The sequence below is a fragment of the Petaurus breviceps genome, unplaced genomic scaffold (assembly GCF_028583685.1).
Source record: "Petaurus breviceps papuanus isolate PSGF00001 unplaced genomic scaffold, PetGlider_PUasm1.0 90977, whole genome shotgun sequence".
NCBI lineage: Eukaryota > Metazoa > Chordata > Mammalia > Diprotodontia > Petauridae > Petaurus > Petaurus breviceps.
This window is the reverse complement of record NW_027187391.1, coordinates 60,708,581-60,730,513: the sequence shown is the minus strand read 5'-3', so window position 1 is coordinate 60,730,513 and position 21,933 is coordinate 60,708,581. Positions and strand designations below refer to the sequence as shown.

General features: G+C 38.3%; 2 pseudogenes; both read left to right on the top strand.

Moving 5' to 3' along the window:
* The first annotated feature begins 3,767 nt into the window (after positions 1-3,767).
* LOC138153365 (26S proteasome non-ATPase regulatory subunit 4 pseudogene) lies at positions 3,768-4,938 on the top strand (annotated as a pseudogene).
* Positions 4,939-20,202: 15,264 nt separating this feature from the next.
* On the top strand, positions 20,203-21,567 carry LOC138152870 (ferritin heavy chain-like; annotated as a pseudogene).
* The last annotated feature ends 366 nt before the right edge of the window (positions 21,568-21,933 follow it).

Below are 21,933 nucleotides of genomic sequence, written 5' to 3'. Positions count from 1 at the left end.
ATATCATTACTAAACATTTATGCACCAAGCAGTACAGCATCCAGATTCCTAAAGGAGAAGTTAAGGGAGTTAGAGGAAGAAATAGATAACAAAACTATACTAGTGGGGGACTTCAATCTCCCCCTCTCTGAACTTGATAAAAATAACCTCAAAATAAACGAGTTAAAGGAAAGAAGTTAAGGAGGTAAATAGAATCTTAGAGAAGATAGATATGGTAGACATCTGGAGAAAATTGAATAGGGATAAAAAGGAATACACCTTCTTCTCAGTGGTACACGGCACATACACAAAAATTGACCAAGTACTAGGGCATAAAACCTCAAAATTCAGTGCAAAAAGGCAGAAATATTAAATGCATCCTTCTCAGATCATGATGCAATAAAAATTATATGTAATAAAGGGTCATGGAAGGATAGATTAAAAACTAATTGGAAACAAAATAACTTAATACTAAAGAATGAGTGATTCAAAGAAAAAATTATAGAAACAATCAATAACTTCATTCAAGAGAATGACAATAATGAGACAACATATCAAAACTTGTGGGATGCAGCAAAAGCAGTTCTTAGGGGAAGTTTTATATCCCTGAATGAATACATAAATAAAGTGGAGAAAATGGAGGTCAATAAAAATTGGGCATGCAACTGAAAAAGCTAGAAAAAGGACAAATTGAAAATCTCCAATTAAATACTCAATTATAATAATGAAAACCAAAGGAGAAATTAATAAATTTAAATTAAGTAAGCTATTGAGTTAATAAATAAAATTGAGAGCTGGGACTACGAAAAAAACAATGAAATTGATAGACTTTAGTGAATATGATAAAAAAAGAAAGTAGAAAACCAAATTATGAGTATCAAAAATGAAAAGGTTAAATCTACCTCCAGTGAAGAGGAAATTAAAACAATAATTAGGAATTACTTTGCCCAATTGTATGCACATAAATTAGAAAATGTTAGAGAAATGGATGAATATTTATAAAAATATAAGTTGCCCAGATTAACTGAAGAGGAAGTAAATTTCTTAAATAACCCCATCTCAGAAAAAGAAATTGAACAAGCCATCAATCAGCTCTCTAGGAAAAAATCTCCAGGGCCAGGTGGATTTACTAGTGAATTCTATCAAACATTTAAAGAACAATTGATTCTAATACTTTACAAGCTATTTGGGAAAATTGGAGGAGTCCTACCAAATTATTTTTATGACACAAATATGGTACTGATACCTAAATTGAGAAAAGACAAAATGGATAAAGAAAATTATAGACCAATTTCCCTCATGAATATAGGTGCTAAAATTTTAAATAAAATATTAGCAAAAAGACTATGGCAACTTATGAGAATCATACACTTTGATCAGGTAGGATTTATTCCAGAAATGCAAGGATTGTTCAATATTAGGAAAACTATCAGTATAATTGATCATATTAACAACAAAACTAGTAGAAACTATATGATTATCTCAATTATCAATTATCTCAAACTATACGACTATCTTAATAGATGCAGAAAAGGTTTTGACAAAATAGAACACTCATTCCTATTAAAAGCACTAGAAAGTATAGGAATAAATGGAGTCTTCCTTAAAATAATAAGTAGCATCTATCTAAAACCATTAGCAAGTATTATATGTAATGGGGAGAAGCTAGAAACATTTCTAGTAAGATCAGGGGTGGTGGAGCTTCTTCTGAACAGGAGCCCAGGAGAAGCATGACTGGGATGCTAAGACTTTTTTTTTAAGCAATTGGGGTTAAGTAACTTGCTCAAGGTTACACAGCCAGGTATTTCTGGGTGCATGCTAAGTGTCTGAGCCCATATTCGATCCCAGGTCATCCCAACTCTGGGGCCGGTGGTCTTACTTGCTGTGCTACCTGGCCGCCCCAAGGGATGCTGAAACTTTTGTCTGTTTGTGGCTTGGTTGAGCCTTGAATTCCTGGAAGCAGAAATTGTGAAGGATTTGAGATGGACTGGACCCTGTGAACTTCAGTGTGGAGCAGTGCCTACACAGAGAGTGAGACTAGGAACTAGGAGCTGTCTGCCATTGAACCCAGGTGACAGTCTGGTGAATCCAGAAAGAAACTGGGACCATGGAAGGGGGAACCAGCGAATCTGAAAACTGGCCCCAAGTCAAGATTAAAAGACTTCTCCCTGGGTACTGAGTAATGATGAAATTGTAGTTTGGGGCAGCCAGGTAGCACAGCGAGTAAGAGCACCAGCCCCAATGTTGGGATGACCTGGGGATCGAATCCAGGCTCAGATACTTAGCACCACACCCAGAAATAACTGGCCGTGTAACCTTGAGCAAGTTACTTAACCCCAACTGCTTAAAAAAAAAAAAAGAAAAGAAATTGTAGTTTACTAGTGACCTAGGCTTTGTGTATATGTACAGAAAGAAGGTCAGTGGGGAGCATAGGTCTGAACTAGATTTCAATTTTGACTGGAAAATGGAAGGGAGTTTTGGCAGCTGAAAAATGAAAGGAGCTGAGGAAAATCATACATTAGGTTGACTGGTATTCAGAACTGGAATTGTTTAAAGTGCGGAAACGGACAATGAAATTAAACCTAAAAGAAAGTCTTTATCACTGATTTTTGTAAGTAAATAATTAATAAGATGCTTGTGGTCCTCCATACTTTGTTTTATGTTTTCTTCCATTAAATTAAGAATAGTTGTTTAATTAAAAATGTTTGTACCTTGAAAAGGTTTATTTGCTATCTAATTGGCTGCAGCATTAACTTCAACTGCCCAAATTGCTATGTAGAGCTTTAAGGTTTGTTATTCTATTGATATCCTCAAAATACAAATGGTCATAATGTGCCTATAAAGCATAAATATAATGAGTTTCAGAAGATAGATTTTAACATAAAATTCACAAAGTGGTAATTAAAGCCATGGAAAGAACAATGATCTGGTAATATAATATTCTGAAAGTATGCAATATCATATATTATTAAAGGTGGTTTAATAATGAAAATATTTTTTACTATTTGAGTCACTTTAGAAAGTGAAAAAATAAATTCACTTCACCTTAAAGAATTGAGCTGTAACCTGGAAAAGATTCTGAAAGGTTCTAATCCTCATTCACTAGGTGGCACAGTGGTTAAAGTGCTGAACCTGGAGTCAAGAAGACCTGAATTCAATTCTGAAATCAGATGTTTACTGTGTGACCCTGGAAAAGTCACTTCTAAATGTTCAATGGAAATAACAATAGCAGTACCTTCTAGTATTGTTGTAAGGATCAAGAGAGATGATATTTTTAAAGTGCTTAGCCTGGTGCATAGAATGCATTTCACAGATGCTTGTTTCCTTTCTTTCTCATTCTATAAATAAGGTTTCTATAACAGGATTGAATTCCTAATTGATAAGTCTGAATTACCCTACAGAGAGTCTCATGCATTTGTTCCTTTTGTCCTGCAGGGCCAAATTCAAAGAATAAAGCTTTATTTTGTTGTTGATTTAATGACTATTGTCACCACTAGAAAATTCTAGCTGGTCTAGAAAACTGTTCTAGAAAATCATTCCATCAGGCCTTCTAGCTGGTCACAGGTTTCATTACAATCAGAAAACCAAAATTGTCTGAATTTGGGATCTTATGCAGATAAGGAAAGAAATCTACTTCTGAAAATTATCATTCCTACTTTTTAATATATCAATGTCATACCTATGGTTCTGAATCCAACAAGGACAACAAGGTTCCTTCAGTAAGACTTTTCACCTTGAGGTAGTCCAGACAAGCCAGTCAGGGAGAGAGGAAGGAGGCAAAAGGTGCTAGAAAGCACTATGGTGTGTGTTGATAACAGCGAGTATGTGCAGAATGGGGATTTCTTGCCCACATGGCTACAGGCCCAGCAAGATGCAGTCAACATAGTATGTCACTCCAAGATATGAAGCAACCCTGAGAACAATGTGGGACTCATCACACTGGCCAATGACTGTGAGGTACTTACTACGCTAACCCCTGACACTGGCCGAATTTTGTCCAAGCTCCACACAGTTCAACCCAAGGGCAAGATTACCTTCTGTATTGGTATCCACATTGCCCATTTGGCCCTGAAACACAGACAAGGAAAAAAATCACAAGATGTGGATCATTGCTTTTGTGGGCAGCTCAGTAGAAGACAACGAGAAGGATCTGGTGAAGCTAAAAAAGCCACCAAAGAAAGAGAAAGTAAATGTTGACATTATCAACTTTGGGGAGGAGGAAGAAAATTGACGGCTTTTGTGAACACACTAAATGGCAAGGATGGGACCGGCTCACATTTGGTGACAGTACCCCCTGGGCCCAGCCTGGCTGGTGCCCTCATCAGCTCCCCTATCCTGGCCAGAGAAAGTGGCGCCATGCTGGGACTAGGGGCCAGTGACTTCGAGTTTGGGGTGGATCCCAGTGCTGATCCTGAAATGGCCCTGGCCCTTCATGTATCCATGGAAGAACAGAGATAGAGTCAAGAGGAAGAGGCAAGATGGGCAGCAGCAGCCTCTGCTGCTTAGGCTGGGATTGCCACAACTGGAACCGAAGATTCAGATGATGCCCTGCTGAAGATGACCATCAGTCAGCAAGAGTTTGGTCATAGTGGGCTCCCTAACTTAAGCAGCATGACTGAAGAAGAGAAGATTGCATATGCCATGCAGATGTCCTTGCAGGGAGCTGAGTTTGGTCAGGCAGAGTCAGGTGACATTGATGCCAGCTCAGCCATGGATACCTCTGAACCTGCCAAGGAGGAGGATGATTACAATGTGATGCAAGACCCTGAGTTCCTACAGAGTGTCCTGGAGAATCTGCCAGGTGTGGACCCCAACAATGAGGCCATATGAAATGCCGTGGGGTCACTGGCCTCACAAGCTGCTAAGGATGGCAAAAAGGAAAAGAAAGGGGAGCACAAGAAGTGAGTCCAGAGGAGAAGGAGTACTTGGTCTCCTCCCTGAAATGAGGCTGAAAAGGGTTTGAGGAGGGGAGGGGGAGTTGTTACATAGTGTTTAGAAAATGGTCTTGTGTAACAGTTACAACCGAAATAAAGTTTGGTGATTTTTTTTTCCTAAAAAAAAAAGACTTTTCACCTTAAAATCTTACAAATTCCCATTCCTTCCTATGTACTATCTGTATGACCTTAGGCTGAACTCTTCCCCTATCTGAACCTGTTTTTTCCTCTGTACAATAGAGAGGATTGGACTGGAATATCTCTAAGGCCTCTTCTAGTTCTTTATCTTTATGAGCCTTTGCTTCAAAGTTGGTGCATCTTCCAGCATTTCCCACCAATGGGGGTTTCTACAACTCATTTACAAAATTAGCAGGTTTGATTTCAGCTAGATTCAATTAAAATTTCCTCATCTATCCTACCTAATTCATCTGCCAGCTCTATCCACTTAATTATTTACAAATTGATAAATCCTTTGTCCCATTAATATGACCAGAAAAACATGTATCAGAAGCTCCTCATAATTTTGCAATATTAATCAATCAAATCAACAAACATTTTTTATCTACTCCATGGTAGGTGCTGGACATGTAAAGAAAAACAACAAAAAACTCTCTGACGTCAAGGAGGTTATATTATAGCAGGGGAGATAAAGTGTGCCTATATTATTACAGACAGATGAATAGATGATAGATTTATGTGTGAATATATATGCACATGTACATCTGCACGCATATACATATACATGTATATATTGTTGTTATTTGGTCATTTTGCAGTCATATCTGACTTTTTATTACCCCACTTGGGGTTTTCTTGGAAGAGATTGGGGAAGTGGTTTATTATTTTCTTCTTCAGTTCATCTTACCTATGAGAAAACTGAGGCAAACAGGATTCAGTAACTTGCCCAGGGTCACATAGCTACTAGTGTGTGGCTCAGGAATCTGAGGCCAGATTTAAACTCAAAAAAATGAGTCTTCCTAACTTTAGGTGGGGCACTTAATCCACTGTGCCACCTAGATGCCCACACATGTATATACATATTACATAAATGTAAGAAAAAATGCAAATTAATGGGAAAGTAGGGTGAGCTATCAATACTCACTGCTTAAAAACAGAATACAACTTACAACTGCACATACATTCCACACATAGAAATGATAGAGTATAATTTCCATCAACTGTTAGGGAAGAATTATTTCATTATAGGTGGAAACTTCTAGTAGGAAATGTCTAATTTTCATTTCATATGCATTCTTGAAACGCATACTAGAGTGTCACACAGAGAATAGTACTCAATAAATTTGTTTGTGATGATTGAAGTCTCGAGGACTGTGTCAATAAGCAAACACTCAGACAAGATTGGCAGGAGCATTGGAATGTTATTCAAAATACCACTAACTTGCTGTAGAACTTTAGATACATTATAACTTCTCTAGACTTCATATAAAAATCTAATCATAAAATAATTACAAATATATTATATGGCACATTGTGTGAGAATTAAAAGAAGCAATCTAGCAATTGCAAAATAAAGAAATATGTGATGTCTCACAGATAATAGTAACTACTACTATTCGCTAATTATTATTTTTTTTCCAAATACTTTATTAACTTCTGGTTTACTTAATTCATTTCCGCCAGATTTTGGGTTACAAATTTTCTCCCTGTTTTTCCCCTACCAACCTCCCCAAAATAGGGTCCCCTAGGATATCCCCTCCTCTTATTTCCCAATTACATGTAAAATAGTATTAATAATAGTATATATATATATATGTATATATATATATATATTTTAAACATTTCATTTTAAAACTTTGAATTCCAGATTCATTCCCTTCCTCCCTTGTCACCCACCCTTAATGGGAAGATAAGCAATTCAATATAGGTTGTACATGTGTAGCTAATGCAATACATTACCATAGTAGATATATTGTAGAAGACTGATTATATTTCCCTCCCTCCTATCCCATCTCCCACTTGATCTGTTCCCTATTTTGGTCCTGTCCCTTTTCAAAAGCGTGTGCTTCCAACTGCCCTCCCCGCCAGCCTGCCCTCCCCTTCCCCCCTACTCTCCTGTAGGGTGAGATACCCTATTTAGTGTGTATGTCATTCCTTCCCTGAGCCAAATTCAATGAATATAAGGTTGACCCATTCCCTTCTGCCTTCCTGTTCTTCCTCTCCATTGTACCCATTTTCCCTTGCCTCTTCTATATGAGATAGTTTGCCCCATTCTGTCTCTCCCCATCTCCTCTCATTATATTCCTCTCTCACCTCTTAATTTTACCTTTTAAGTATCATCCCTTCCTACTCAAATGGTCCTGTGCCCTATATCTATGTATACCTGTAAATATATATACACATTCACATATGTAATCATACGCCTATATACACTCTGATAAAGACTATATATATATTCCCTTCAACTATTTTCATACTGAGAAAAGTTTCATCAGTTAAAATTATCATTTTTCCATGTAGGAATGTAAATAGTTCAACTTTGATAATTTCCTTATGATTTCTTTTCCCTGTTTACCTTCTCATGCTTCTCCTGCTTCTTGTATCTGAATGTCAAATTTTCTATTCAACTCTGGTTTTTTCTTCAAGAATACTTGAAAGCCCTCTATTCCACTGAATGACCACATTTTCCCCTGAAACATGATACTTGGTTTTGCTGGGTAGGTGATTCTTGGTTTTAATCCCAGCTCCTTTGGCCCCTGGAATATCATATTCCAGGCCCTTTGATCCCTCAGTGTAGAAGCTGCCAGATCCTGTTTTATTCTGATTGTGTTTCCACAATATTCAAATTGTTTCTTCCTGGCTGCTTGTAATATTCTCTCCTTGATCTGGGAATTCTGGAACCTGGCTATAATATTCCTAGGAGTTTTCTTTTTGGGATCTTTATCAGGAGGTGATCAGTGGATTCTTTCAACCTCTATTTTGCCTTCTGGTTCTAAAACATCAGGCCAGTTTTTCCTTGAGAATTTCTTGGAGGATGATTTCTAAATTCTTTCTTTGATCATGGCTTTCACATAGTCCAATAATTTTTGAATTATCTCTCTTGGATCTATTTTCCAGGTCAGTGGTTTTTCTCATGAGATATTTCACATTGCCTTCTATTCTTTCATTTCTTTGGATCTGTTTAACAGCATCTTGATTTCTCATCAAGTCACTAGTTTCCCTTTGCTGCATTCTAAATGTGAGAGAATGATTCTCCACAGTGAGCTTTTGAGATTCTTTTTCCATCCAGCAAATTTGGCTTTTTAAGGCATTCTTCTCCTCATTGCCTTTTTGAACCTCTTTTGCCAATTGAGTTAGTCTCTTTTTTAAGGTGGTATTTTCCTCAGTCAGGCTGTTGACTCTCATTTCATAATTTTCTTGCATCATGCTCATTTCTCTTCCCAATTTTTCCTCCACTTCTCTTATCTGCTTCTTAAGGTCCTCTATGGCCTGTAACCAGCTCGTATTTTCCTTTGAAGCTTTTGGTGCAGGAGTTTTGACTTCACTGTCTTCCTCCTGTTCCATGCTTTGATCCTTTTTGTCCCCAAAATAGGAGTCTAATGTTGGTTCTTCTGTTTGTTTTGCTTCCTTTTCCTGGTCATGTTGCTACTCAATTACTTGACTTTTGTGCTTTTTGCCACAGTAGGACTCTGCCACCAGAAAGGGGAGCTTCCAAATGCTGGGGTTTTCTCAGGTGCCAGAGGTATTAGTTGGGTGCCCTCTCTGAGGCCTCCACACACTCTGGCAAGCTGGTCACACACCCCAGGACCTCCACCCTAGTCCGCAATCCAGATCCAAGCAGGTTAAAGCAAGAGAGATTACCCCTCAGACTGGTCACTTGGTCCCCCTACAGTCTGCAGGCCAGGAGCTGAAGCTGCAACAGGGCTGCGAGAGGTGTCTCAGTGGCTTCTTGCCCTGGGAGCAAAATCCAACGCTCTCCCAACTACTGGTCCCAAAGTCTACACTGCACTGACCTCTCACTTTGTACTTCACATCTATGTGTTGATAATTCTGGAAACGGCCACAGCTGCTAGTGATCTGGAGTCCCTCCAGCTGGTGGTTGGTCAGGCCTCCCTAGGGCTAAAACCTCCGGCTCACACAGGCCTGGGCTTGGCTCCCAGAGTGCTGTGCTGTCCAATTCCTGCTGGCCTGCCAGGCTGTCCTCAGCGGGAGGTTAGCTTTTCTGTGTCATTTTGTGGGTTCTGTAGCTCCAAAGTTTGTTCACAGTCCCCTTTTACATGAATCAGGGAAGGTGGAAGCTGGAGCCGTGCAGAAGTCTTGTTTCTACTCCACCATCTTGACTCTACCACCATCCCCCCGCCCCCGCTAATTACTATTGATAAATACTAATGGTAATTATTATCTTCAAGATGTTCTATTTCTTTACTTGTATTCATGTGCATTTATGTAGTATGTTTAATAGAATAATGACACTTGGTAGTAATTATTATCTTTAAGACTTAATATTTATTTCTTTTCCTAGTATTTATATATTGTTATAATATTTAATAGTATAACACTTAATAATAGCTATTATCAGTAAGACATCATGTTAAATTTCTTTATTTTGCAATTTTTGTTGAATATGCATAACACCTTAATGAAATAAGTTATATCTTAGAAGATGTTTAACATAAAAATACAACAATCATAAAAAACTTAAATTCAATATTGAACATTTTATTTTAGCAAAGGTTTGCAATATTTGGCTCAATACCAAATGTAAATTTAAATCTAGTTCCACATTGATTTTATGTATTTTGATTTTATGCAAGAAGAAAATGAATATGCTTGCTCATACAAATATGTGATAGTAAATGATTGGAGGATTTCACAAGCTTTCTTGCTGAGAGATGGAAATATATACACACAAACATAATTTTAAGCTACCGAACCATTTAATCATAATAAATGGCTTATTATATAATAATGAATAGCTTATCATAAAATATTTTTTTCTTTACTGGATACTAATTAATACCCTGTTAAGTGATAAATGTATTTAAGACTCAATTTTATATATCACTGCATTTTAAACAGTTTTTATATGAACCAATCTCTATAATTAAAGAATGTCTTCAGATGTGACTTTCTTCTCCTCTACCACTAGTATACTGGCTGCATTCTCACAGAAACTTTACTGAATGACTGACCAGTGTTGCCAACCAGTTCATTTGAAAATCTGCCAGGTTAAACAATAGCAATATAAGAGGAGAATAAGTTTAAATTGAAAAGCAGCCCTATTACCACACTGAGAGGGCAATATAAGTTTTGTTACTGCAGGACATCTGTGATGTTTCAAGATGACACATGCCCAGTAATCATGGTTTTCAAACATCCTGACATTTATTCTGCAAGAATGCAAACATTCATAATATCTTGGTCACATGATTACCCAGTTGATGAGGAACAATTATAGGGTAAGAGAGGGCAATGAGGGAACTACTCTGGTATACCATATAGAATGCAAATGATGATATGTACTTGTGTCTAACCATACAGTGGTTTGTGCTAAAATGTCAAATCCTTGTGATGATTTGGAAACAGCATGATAACAGGTTGAGAAATTGCAGAAGCACATTGCACTTAGTGGGAAGCTGTTAGAGTATGATATAATTGCTGTACTAATACTCAAATTGTTGTGTGCATAATCATGAGAAATTCAAATGACTGCAGAAACAAATATATAATATTTCAAACCTGCACATCCTTGTTGTCATGAAGGAAAAAATATATTTGTAACATAACTGGGCAATTATTTATTGCTTAAGATACCACAAAAGATTTTATTAGTGCAAACTCCTTGAACCATCATAACAAACCCACAAAGCATTCATAAACCCCAAAATGGAAATAACTACTTTAAAGTATAGAGGTACCTTTGAACAGCAACAGAATTTGGTAACTAGAAAATTAGATGATATTTTTAGGTTGAATGTATCACAAGGAGATCCCACATGCTCCCCTAACTGATTCTTGTCAACTGCATGGGAGACATAGGGCCATGTACAATTTATGTATGAGGGGGTTTACACTGTAGAATAATGAAGAGTCCCTGAGTAGGCTGTTAAACCAAAAGAATGAATGTGCAAGTAAATGTACAAAAGGGATTGACCTATCTCTCTGTCACTCTTTTCCTTTCTGGCAGCAAAGCAGAAACTGGAGGAACTCCCTAAAGGCAGACTGATGGTTCAATAGAAAGAGTGCTTAACCTGATGTCAGGAAGAACTGAATTCAAATTTGACCCCAGACACATATTCGTTATATGACCCTGGGGTATTATAGAAAAAATACTGTAAGCAGCCAATAAAACAATATTAATTGGGCAATGGCTTATACTTAGAAGCCAATTTAGAATTATGTGTAAAAAGTTGCTAAACACTAAACTTTGACCCAGGTATACCATTGATGGGCCTACCCAAAAGAGATCAAAGAAATAGGAAAAGGTCCTATAAGAACAGAAATATTTTAGTAGTCTTGTGTGTGTGTGTGTGTGTGTGTGTGTGATGTTGAAAAACTAAAAACTGAGGGAGTGCCCATCAGTTGGGGAAATGACTGAATAAATCATAATATATGAATATAATGGAATATTATTGTGCAAGAAGTGAGAAAAAAAGATGACTACAAAAACATACTGAAAGAATTGTATGAACTGTTTTAGAGTGAAATGATCAAAACCAGAACAATTTATTCTATTATGAAAACAGTTTTGAAAGACATAGGAATTTAAGTCTTGAAAACTCTAATCAACTAAATTATTCATCATAATTGCAGAGAACATTTAAAAAACACTGCCCATCTCATGACAGAGAGATGATGGACTAATATGCCAAATGAGAAATATATTTTTGGACGTGAGCAATGTGGGCATTTGTTTTGCTTAATTGTTTACATGATATAAGTTTTCTTTTATTCTTTTTCTTTTCAGAGTATGGAGGGAGGGGGAAGGGAAATGCATGCACAATATTATTTTTTAATTTTTTAAAAAATATGACAGGGATTAATGGTAAAGTGGTTGGGTCTTCTAAATTTATCTACAATTTGATATACCTATAAGGATCACTTCTTTGAGGTCTCTGATAGAGCTATTATAAGATAGTCCTAAGACTTAGAGAATGTAAATTTTATTGTAATTTTTCATGATTTAGAGTTTTTCACATTAATTTAGATTTTTCTCTTGATCCCAGAGGAAGGCAGCATGGTGCTGTGGTTGGAGAACTAGCGTTAGGGAAAAGAAGACTTGTATTCAAGTCCCACCCCCTGCTACCTGCTAATTTTGAAGCTTTCGGCAAACGGGCAAATCACTTAACCTCTCAGGGACTTAGTCAATTCTATAAAATTAAAGTTGTAGAAAGAACACTGATCTACATTAGCAAAACATTCCTGACACTGATGAAATTTTAGGTCAAGTCAAAAAATAAATAAAAGGTAAAACAGAGTAAGTATATGTGTGGGAATTATTGAAAAGTTAGGTAGTGAAGGCAAAATTGTCAAGAAACATTCCCTGAATCGTCATTGGGAAGGGATGAAAGTAGTAAAATGTGTATGTCATATTAAAATCTGCTTCTTCCCTGAAAAACACCTGGTCTCTTCAGGTAATGAACAATACAACAGCTTCATCTCCTTTAATTATACTCTACTTTTCAGTTACCTGTTATTTTTATCAAAATCAAAGTCTATAGTTGGAGCAATTTCCCATCTGGGTTTTGAGTACTTTAGAGACACTAAATATGAACATGTGTGCATGTGTGAGAAGTAATGGGGAGAAGAGGACGTGATCATAAAAACTGGAATCAACTAACATGAATGTAACATTAATGTTCCTTCCCAGATGAACTTTTGCCATGAGATCACAGGGAAAGAGAAGAAAAGAGGACAAAGTCTCTATACTCTGGGATTCCCATATCTCCTTCTGTTTGCAAAGCTTATAGTTTCTGGCTCTAAAGGCATAATACAGTATCCATATATTTAGTTAGACATTTGCATGGTGTAGGAGGATTAGCAAATTAAGAGTACAAATTCAAGTTTCAGATAAAAAATATTTCAATGTATCTGTTCTTTGCACATGCACCCAGAAGCTCAGAAAACTACTTTCTGATCCTTTAAAATATCCAACAGTAATTCAAAGTCTAAAATCTGTGAGTTGCTTATTTTTAGATGGAAACCCTACAATTAACATTTGTAGTCGAAATATTCTTTTCAGTTTATATAGAATTTTTGAAAGTGACCAAAAGGGAAGGAGGAAATCCCCCTTTCTCCTTTGTGTCTGAGTCAAAGTTTTAGGTGTTTGGGAAAAAGTCTTGTCTAGTTAGTTTGCACATATATCTGTGCTTCTGAGATACAGCAAGGATGGGGTGTGGGGGGGGGGTAAACAACAGAAATCTGCATGGGATAGCAAGTACACTTGATCTCTCTTGTCTCCATCATATTCCCACTGAGTGAAGATTGACAATTGTTATACAATGGCATCCTGTAAATTTGTAGAGATAGGAATAACAGAACTTCAAACTTTACCATATCACAGCGGAAAGTTGAGTTATGTTCCCTTATGTCCTGATATAAAATTTCCCATTGTATATGACAAAACTAATATATCACATAGGTCCCCGAAAAGACATTCCTAGTCACCAAACTTTTATAATATATTCAAAAGGAATTTTATAAAGAAAATGCATGAAAAATAAGTTTGTGCTATTAAGTCAAAAAAATTAAGCAATTTATAAGAGATATCATAATGAAAGAAAAGTAGATATTTGTCAAAGGATCCAGCTTCTAATTCTACTTTTGATACCCATTTGCTGTATGGCCTTCTAGTAGTCTTCGAATATCTATAGGTGTTGCAGCAAGCACCCCAGCATCCCCAGGGTAGCTGCAAACCCAGGTTCTTAGATCTGCTTTTCTAAAGGAAAGCAACTCAAAATGGGTTAACAATCTTGCTTTAATCAATCAAACATATCATTTACCTAGGTCAAGAGTAAAAGGTCAGCACCCGGAACTTCAGAGTATACAGACAGAAACATTTCAAGCAGACAGGCCTCCAACTGTCCAATCGTTACATCCATACCAAATCACAGTTACCAGAGAGGGAAGCATCAACATCTGGATTTTTCAAAGCCACACTTCTCAACAGCTGCCCAGAGTCTCATCTGGTCAAGTCACACACTTCTCAAAATGAGCCCCAAAACAAAGTCTCACATCAGGGATTATATAGCCTTCTCCAGGCTCAGAGAATGTAACAACCCTCTTGACCCACTGCCCAATCACAAAGTATCTCTTGAAAAACAAGCCTCCCACCACAGGCTCCAGCTATACTTAAGCCTAGGGGCAGGGAAGACCTTAAAAATTTACATTCCCATTATATTCCTCCCCAAAATCTTTCATGACCATAGTATAGGCAATTTACATTTGGTCACATTTGCAAGATACATAGCTAAAGTTACTAAAGTGGCCACAAGGCCTTAAACAAATACAAAGTACATTGCATTATCACCTCAATTCAAAACAAGTGTCCAAATAAAGTTTTCTTGGGGCGAAGGGGGTTTCCTTCCCCTCACACTGCTCCAGCCCTGCTTCCAAATCCTGAGAGGCAGCTGGGCAACAAAACCAACAGGGAGGGGTCCTTGGGGCTCCATGGCACTTCACTCCACACACCATAGTCACAAGTCCATCCTCCCCCTGGGTCTCAAACTGTGGGATACAGCAAGAAGACACATTCAGTGCCCTTGCTTTGCTGCACAGTCCTTATATTGTCTGGTGTCCAATTTCCAAACTTCTGAGTTCCATTTCCTCCCATGGGCAGCAGCCACTCCTGGCTTCTGCTCCAGTCCCGATGCAGGCAGCTCACCATTCCTGCTCTCAGCTCAGCGAAGTCAGCATACAGCCATTCTTTTCTCCTGTTCCATGCCTCCACAGAGTCACAGCTACCCCAACTGGGAAACAAACAATTATCCCAGCCCCCATACTTTCCTATTAATCTACAGATCCTGTTCCTGATGCCATTTGTTGCAGCAAGCACCCCAGCCTCCCCAGGGTGGCTGCCAACACAGGTTCTTAGATCTGCTATTTCAAAGGAAAGCAACTCAAAATGGGTTAACAATCTTACTTGAATCAAAGATATATCATTTACCTAGTTCAGGGGGGAAAGTCAGCACCCCAAACTTCAGAGTATACAGACAGAAACATTTCAAGCAGACAGACCTCCAACTGTCCAACCATTACATCCATATCAAATCACAGTTAACAGACAGGGAAGCATCAACATCTGGGTTTTTCAAAGCCACGGGGCTCTCAACAGCTGCCCAGAGTCTCATCTGGTCAAATCACACAATACTTCTCAAAGTGGACCCCAAAACAAAGCCTCACACCAGGGATTGCATAGCCTTCTCCAGGCTCAGAGAATGTAACAACCCTCTTGACCCACTGCCCAATCACAAAGTATCTCTTGAAAAACAAGCCTCCCACCACAGGCTCCAGGTGCACTTAAGCCTAGGGACAGGGAAGATCTTAAAAATTTACATTCCCATCACAATAGGCCTGTTTCTTCATGTATACCAGACCTATACAATCTGCTACTGGGTTGCAGGCCACTTGTGTCTCACCAAAGTATTTCAGGAAGTCTGTTATTCCTTTGGCAGGCCACAAGAGACCTGACAGCTATAAGTAGCCTGCAGGCCACAGATTGTGCAGGCCTAATCTATACAACGAATCAGTTAACCTACGTCCTTAATGTTCCCTGTCCCCAGACCTAAATTTTGTGGCCTCTAAACATGTACCATGTGTTAGACATTGTGGGGACCTGACTGCAATACTCCCCATCCAGTCCAACTTTTCCACAGTCTCTGATAATAACATGATCTTTCTTTGCACCAGAGTCAGTCCTTCTACATTGGCACTGTATCCCATACCCTCTTATCTTCACCAGTACATTTCCCTTTCTTTCACCTTCTGTTTCTCAAATCTTCAACCTCTCTCTGTCTACTAGTTCTTTCTCTAATACTTTCAAGCATGTCTAAGTAATCCCATCTAAGTTTACCCAATCTTTAAAAGTAAAATCTTCATTAGATGCTATCATCAGCTCAGGTCCTAGATCTCTCCTCTCTTTTTCAACCAAACTTCTTGAAAAAGTTTTCTACCCTCAGTGCCTCCACCTCCTCTTCTCTCACTCTTCAAAACCCTCTTCACTTTGTCTTCTGACACCATCATTCATCTGTACCTGCTCTAGCCAAAAATACTAATGATTTCCCAATTGCCAAATCTCTTGTTCCTTTCTAAATCTTAATCCTTCTTGTTCCCTCTGCAGTGTGTGATACTGGTGTCTTTAATCTTCTCCTGGAAACTCTCTTCTCTGGGTTTTCATAACAATCTCTTCTGATTTTAACTTTTCTTCTTTTACCACTCTTTCAGTTCCTTTTGCTGATTGATAACCCATATGATGTTCCCTAACTAGGTATTCCCCACAATTCCATCCTGTACACTTTTTTCTCTACACTCCCCTTCTTGGTGACCTTATCAGTTCTAGTGGCTTTAATTACTATTTCTATGATGTCAATCAATATAATTTATTAAGTGCCTACTATATGCCAGGTACTATACTAAGCGTATGACTTACGAATGTGTCCATGTGTGTATATAAATATTATTTACATTGCATATATGTACATGTGTGCTATACCTATATGTGTGTATGTGTATATCCAATCTCCTGAACTTTAGTCTTATATTACCAACTTCTTATTGGACTTTTCAAAATGGATGTCTCAGAGACCTCAATTTCAACATATTCAGAACATGTACTCCTATTTACTCTTAATCCCATCCATTTTCTAAGCTTCCCTGTTTCTGTCACCATTCCCAGGCATCTCTTTACCATGTTGCTTGCATTTTTCCCATCATTCTTTTCTCCACCTCACACTCTATTTTGGACTCTATACTTAGGACCTCTTGACCCTTGACCAGGTCCCTTGACTTTGATAGATGGATTTTTACCTTATACTGCAGAGTTGCTGGACACTTCCCTACAATGTCCATACCACACTGTCTGAGTGTAGGTCCCCTTCTAGTTCTTCTTTATGTCTTGTCTTACCAAGTTGGAATGTAAGCTTTTTTTTGTTAAGCAATTGGGGTTAAGTAACTTGCTCAAGGTTACATGGCCAGTTATTTCTGGATGTGGTGCTAAGTATCAGAGCCTGGATTCGATCCCAGGTCATCCTGACTCTGGGGCTGGTGCTCTTACTCACTGAGCCACCTGGCCACCCCTAAGCAATTGGGTTAAGTAACTTGCTCAAGGTTACACGGCCAGGTGTTTCTGGATGGGTGCTAAGTGTCTGATCCCAGATTCAATCCCAGGTCATCCCGACTCTGGGGCCAGTGCTCTTACTCACTGTGCTTGCTACCTGGCCACCCCATATGTAAGGTTCTTTAAGACAAGGATTTACTTATTTGCCTATAAAGAATCTTTAGTGCCTAGCACAGTGCTTGGTACATAGTAGATGTTAAGTAATTAGTTGCTAATTGATTGAATCTATTATTCCATGAAATCTAGTCAATGAGCTAAAATGTTAAGTGTAAATAAAATCAAATATCTGGACATTCTGACCACAGCTGAATAATTATCTGTTTTTCCTTCCTGATCTTTGAAACTTTGTAGATGCAGTCTGAGTCATGAATGTTTGCCTGAAGTTTAGCTTAAACATAGTGGACAATTATTAAAAATTCAATAAATTGAATTGGAATCTCCTCTTTATCATAGAACCATAAGCCTAGAGTTTGAAGGAATATTGAAGGCATTCTAATCCAGCTCCCTCATTTTATAGATATGGAAACTGAGGCCCAGGGAAGGCTGAGTGCAGGGCTTCTGACTCCAAAGTCATATAACATAATTATGCCACTAATTACTCACTATTGAAAATACTTGGGGCTGCCAGGTAGCATAGAGAGTAAGAGTACCGGCTCCGGTGTTGGGATTACCTGGAGATAGAATCCCGGGCTCAGACACTTAGCACCCACCCAGAAACACCTGGCCGTGTAACCTTGAACAAGTTTTTTTACTTAACCCCAATTGGTTAGGGGTGGCCAGGTGGCTCAGCAAGTAAGAGCACCAGCTCCAGTGTTGGGATGACCTGGATCAAATCCGAGCTCAGATACTCAGCACCACACCCAGAAATAACTGGCCGTGTAACCTTGAGCAAGTTACTTAACCCTGATTGCTTAAAAAAAAAAAAAAGAAAAGAAAATACTTCCCTCAATGAGACACTTTAACAGAGAATTATGTAGCTTTCTATTTGCTTTCCATACTAGTCTCTCTATTTCCAGTCTCCCAATCTAATTCTTTATCTGCCTAGTAAGTAAGCAAGAATGAAAGATGAAAGGTTAAGTCAGAAGCACTGAACCAATAAACTACCTGGGCTGACAGCCTTATTGATTATAATAAAAAAAAGGAATGTTATAAATAAATTCATAGAATTTTAGAATTGGAAGGAACTCGGAGAACATAGTTCAGCCTCCAGTTTATTTTTTAAAATTTTATTGGTGTCTATTGTTTTTACTTTACCTTAATTTCTGATTCTTTTGATTTTATACCACCATTATCATCTTACCCTTTTCCCTAACTCCCAAGGTATCATTTGTAATAAATAATAAAATAGAAAAAGAAAAATAGAAATTCAGGAAACTGAACCCTATCAACTGGGTCTAATGGTACATGCAGTGTCCCAAACCCTTTGTCTTTTACCTCTGCAAAGAAGGGAGGGAGATGCATTTATTCATATCTTCCCTGGGATGAAGTTGATATTTACAGTTAACACAGTGTTTCATTTCTTACTTTTTGTCATTCTTTCCATTTACATTGTTGTAATATTGTGTATATTGTTTTCTTGGTTCTACTTACTTCTCTTTAAATATGTCCATATAAGGTATACAATGATTTCCTGAATTCTTAATCAGCATTTTTTAGGCTATGTCATATTTTCATGTCACAGGTTTCTTTTAATCATAACACAATCGGGTATTTATTTTATTTCCAGTTCTTTGATAACCTGATTAATATTTTTGTGCATATGGGAATATTGGGGCATATATTTATCAGTGCGATTTTGGATCAAAAGTAATAAACATTTTTGGTCAGTTTCTTAGCATAATTCCCAATTGTTTTCCAGAATACTTGGACCAATTTACTAAGTTCCACCAATAATATATTTTTGTCTTTTTTTTCAACCTCTCCAACATTGATTCCTATGTTTTGTGATATTTGCCAAGTCCCTCAATACTGAGGGTAAAACCTTGCCAGTATTTTGATTTTCATTTCACTGATTATTAGAGATTTGGAGTAGTCTTTCATATGGTTGCTAATAGTTTGCAATTTTTCTTTCAAGAATTATTTGTATCCTATTCTTGGATTTATGTATTTGTGGTAGCTAAATATCTCAAATATTGCCCCTTTTCAAAGATATTTAATGCACCTTCTTATTTTAAGAATAAGGAAACTGAGACTCAAACAACAAAAGTGATCACCCATGGGCAGACACTGATTCATTATATATATTTTTTACAAGTATCAACATATGCATGATTTATCTCCTCTTAAGAATAGGGACTGTTTTGTATTTGTATTTCTATCCCCACCAATATGATAAATGTCACATGGCAGTTACTTAATAAATGTATGATTGATTGATCCAGTACTTCAAACCAAATCTCCCAAGTTGCAGTCTTATACTATTACTTCACAATGCTTTTCAGGAAGCATTATTGATCATGCTCAAATTTATTTAGGCATGAGGAACAGAGTACTACTACACTCATTATGTTACAAAATACACTAAGCTGTTACTTTCATAGGCAAAATGAGCCATTTTTCGCAGGCAATATGATCAATGGGACCAGAAAAGCTAGAACTACTTTTCCCTAAAATGCTGGGCTTTTATATGGAATGACCTAGACCTTTGTCACATTTCTCTTCATTTGCCTGTAGCCACAGGGTGCACTTAGGAGCTCATTCATGGCTGAGAAAACAGAGTTTGTGTATTACTAAAAGAGAAAACAGATTTTTGGTTTTCCAAAACAGAAAATAAATTCTAATCAGCACAAGTGTCTGGTTTTGTCTTGTCTTTGCAAACTGCTATGTGGCATAGATGAAAAGCAAGAGCTGAGGAATCAACTATTCAAGAGGTAATGAGTAAAAGAAAATCCCAAATTAATTGATTACATGCCCACTGAAAAAAGAGGAAAAGATAAGGCATGATATATGTGTAGAGTCATCTTTACAGAGGTATAAAGCACTCTACATAGCTTCGAGATGGTGCGGTAGATATAATGCTAGAAGACATGAGTTAAAATTCAGCCTCACTTACTAAAGGGATAACTAATGATCATCTTGAAAAGGAAGCAATGATCACAAAAAGCCAGAATCACTTCAAGACAGGTTATGACAGACTATCCTCTTTGCATATCATAAGGGATTATAATATGAGATTATAGACATTTATAGAGTTTGGGTAGCCAGGTGATATGGTGGATAGAGCGCCAGGCCTAGAGTCAAGAAGACTAATCTTCCTGAGTTCAACTCTGTCCTCAGACAATTACTAGGTGTGTGACCCTGGGAAAGTCATTTAGCCCTTTTTGCCTTAGTTTCCTCATCTATAAAATAAGTTGGAGAAAGAAATGACAAACCACACTCTAGTATCTTTGCCAAGAAAACTCAAAAAAGAGTCACAAAGAGTTGGACAAAGGCCAGAAGCGCAGGGAAGGGGAGTCGCTGCGCTTTCCTGCTTCAACAGTGCTTGAACGGAACCCGCTGCTCGATTCCCGGCCACGGAGCCGCCCTTAGCCACCTCTCCACCTTCACCTCCACTAACCAACACTTCTTCTGTCCTACCGTTGAGCAGCAGCCGCCCGCTCGGCTGCCCCCGGCCGTCGCCGCCGCCGCCCCAGCCTCCGCCGCAGCCGCCACGACCACCTCGTCCCCCTCTCAGGTGCGGCAGAACTACCACCAGGACTCGGAGGCCGCCACCAACCGGCAGATCAACCTGGGGCTCTACGCCTCCTATGTCTACCTGTCCATGTCATACTACTTGGACCGCGACGACGTGGCGCTCAAGAACTTCGCCAAGTACTTCCTGCACCAGTCGCACGAGGAGCGCGAGCACGCCGAGAAGCTGATGAAGCTGCAGAACCAGCGCGGCGGCCGCGTCTTCCTGCCGGACATCAAGAACCCCGACCGCGACGACCGGGAGAGCGGGCTGAACGCCATGGAGTGTGCTCTGCACTTGGAAAAAAATGTCAATCAGTCGTTACTGGAACTGCACAAGCTGGCAACTGACAAGAATGACCCCCACTTATGTGATCTCATCGAAACCCACTACCTGGACGAACAGGTCAAGTCCATCAAACAGCTGGGTGATCACGTAACCAACCTGCGCAAGATGGGGGCCCCCCGATTCTGGCATGGCGGAATATCTTTTTGACAAGCACACCCTTGGAGACAGTGACAGCGAGAGCTAAGCCACACCTGGCTTCCCCCCACACCTGGGAACTGTGGGCGCCACTCCTACTGTCTTTCAGTGCAAGCATATTTTGGTTATCTGACCTTTTCATAATCTGTACCAAAAAACTACCACCATTTACATCCCAATAAAGTGACTTGGTACTGAAAAAAAAAAAAGAGTTGGACAAAATTGAACAACAAAAACAACATCCCTTTCAAGCTGCTCTTTTCCATGTCATTTGATGTTTCTTCATCTTCTTTATGACCCTCAAAGGTAGGTGGCTACTCAAAGTTCCTTTTGTTTCTTTATAGTCTTCCTTTTAAAGACCACATTCATTTTTATAACATTAACTATTTCCTCTACACAGATAGCTTCTAATCAGGGAATATATATGTATATGTATGTGTGTATATATATACATATTATATATGTGTGTGTATACATACACATATGTATGTATAGGAGGGTGTAGGTGTGTATAAATATATATGTGAGGGTGTGCATATGTATGTACATGCATACATAGACAGAGGGCACAGAAT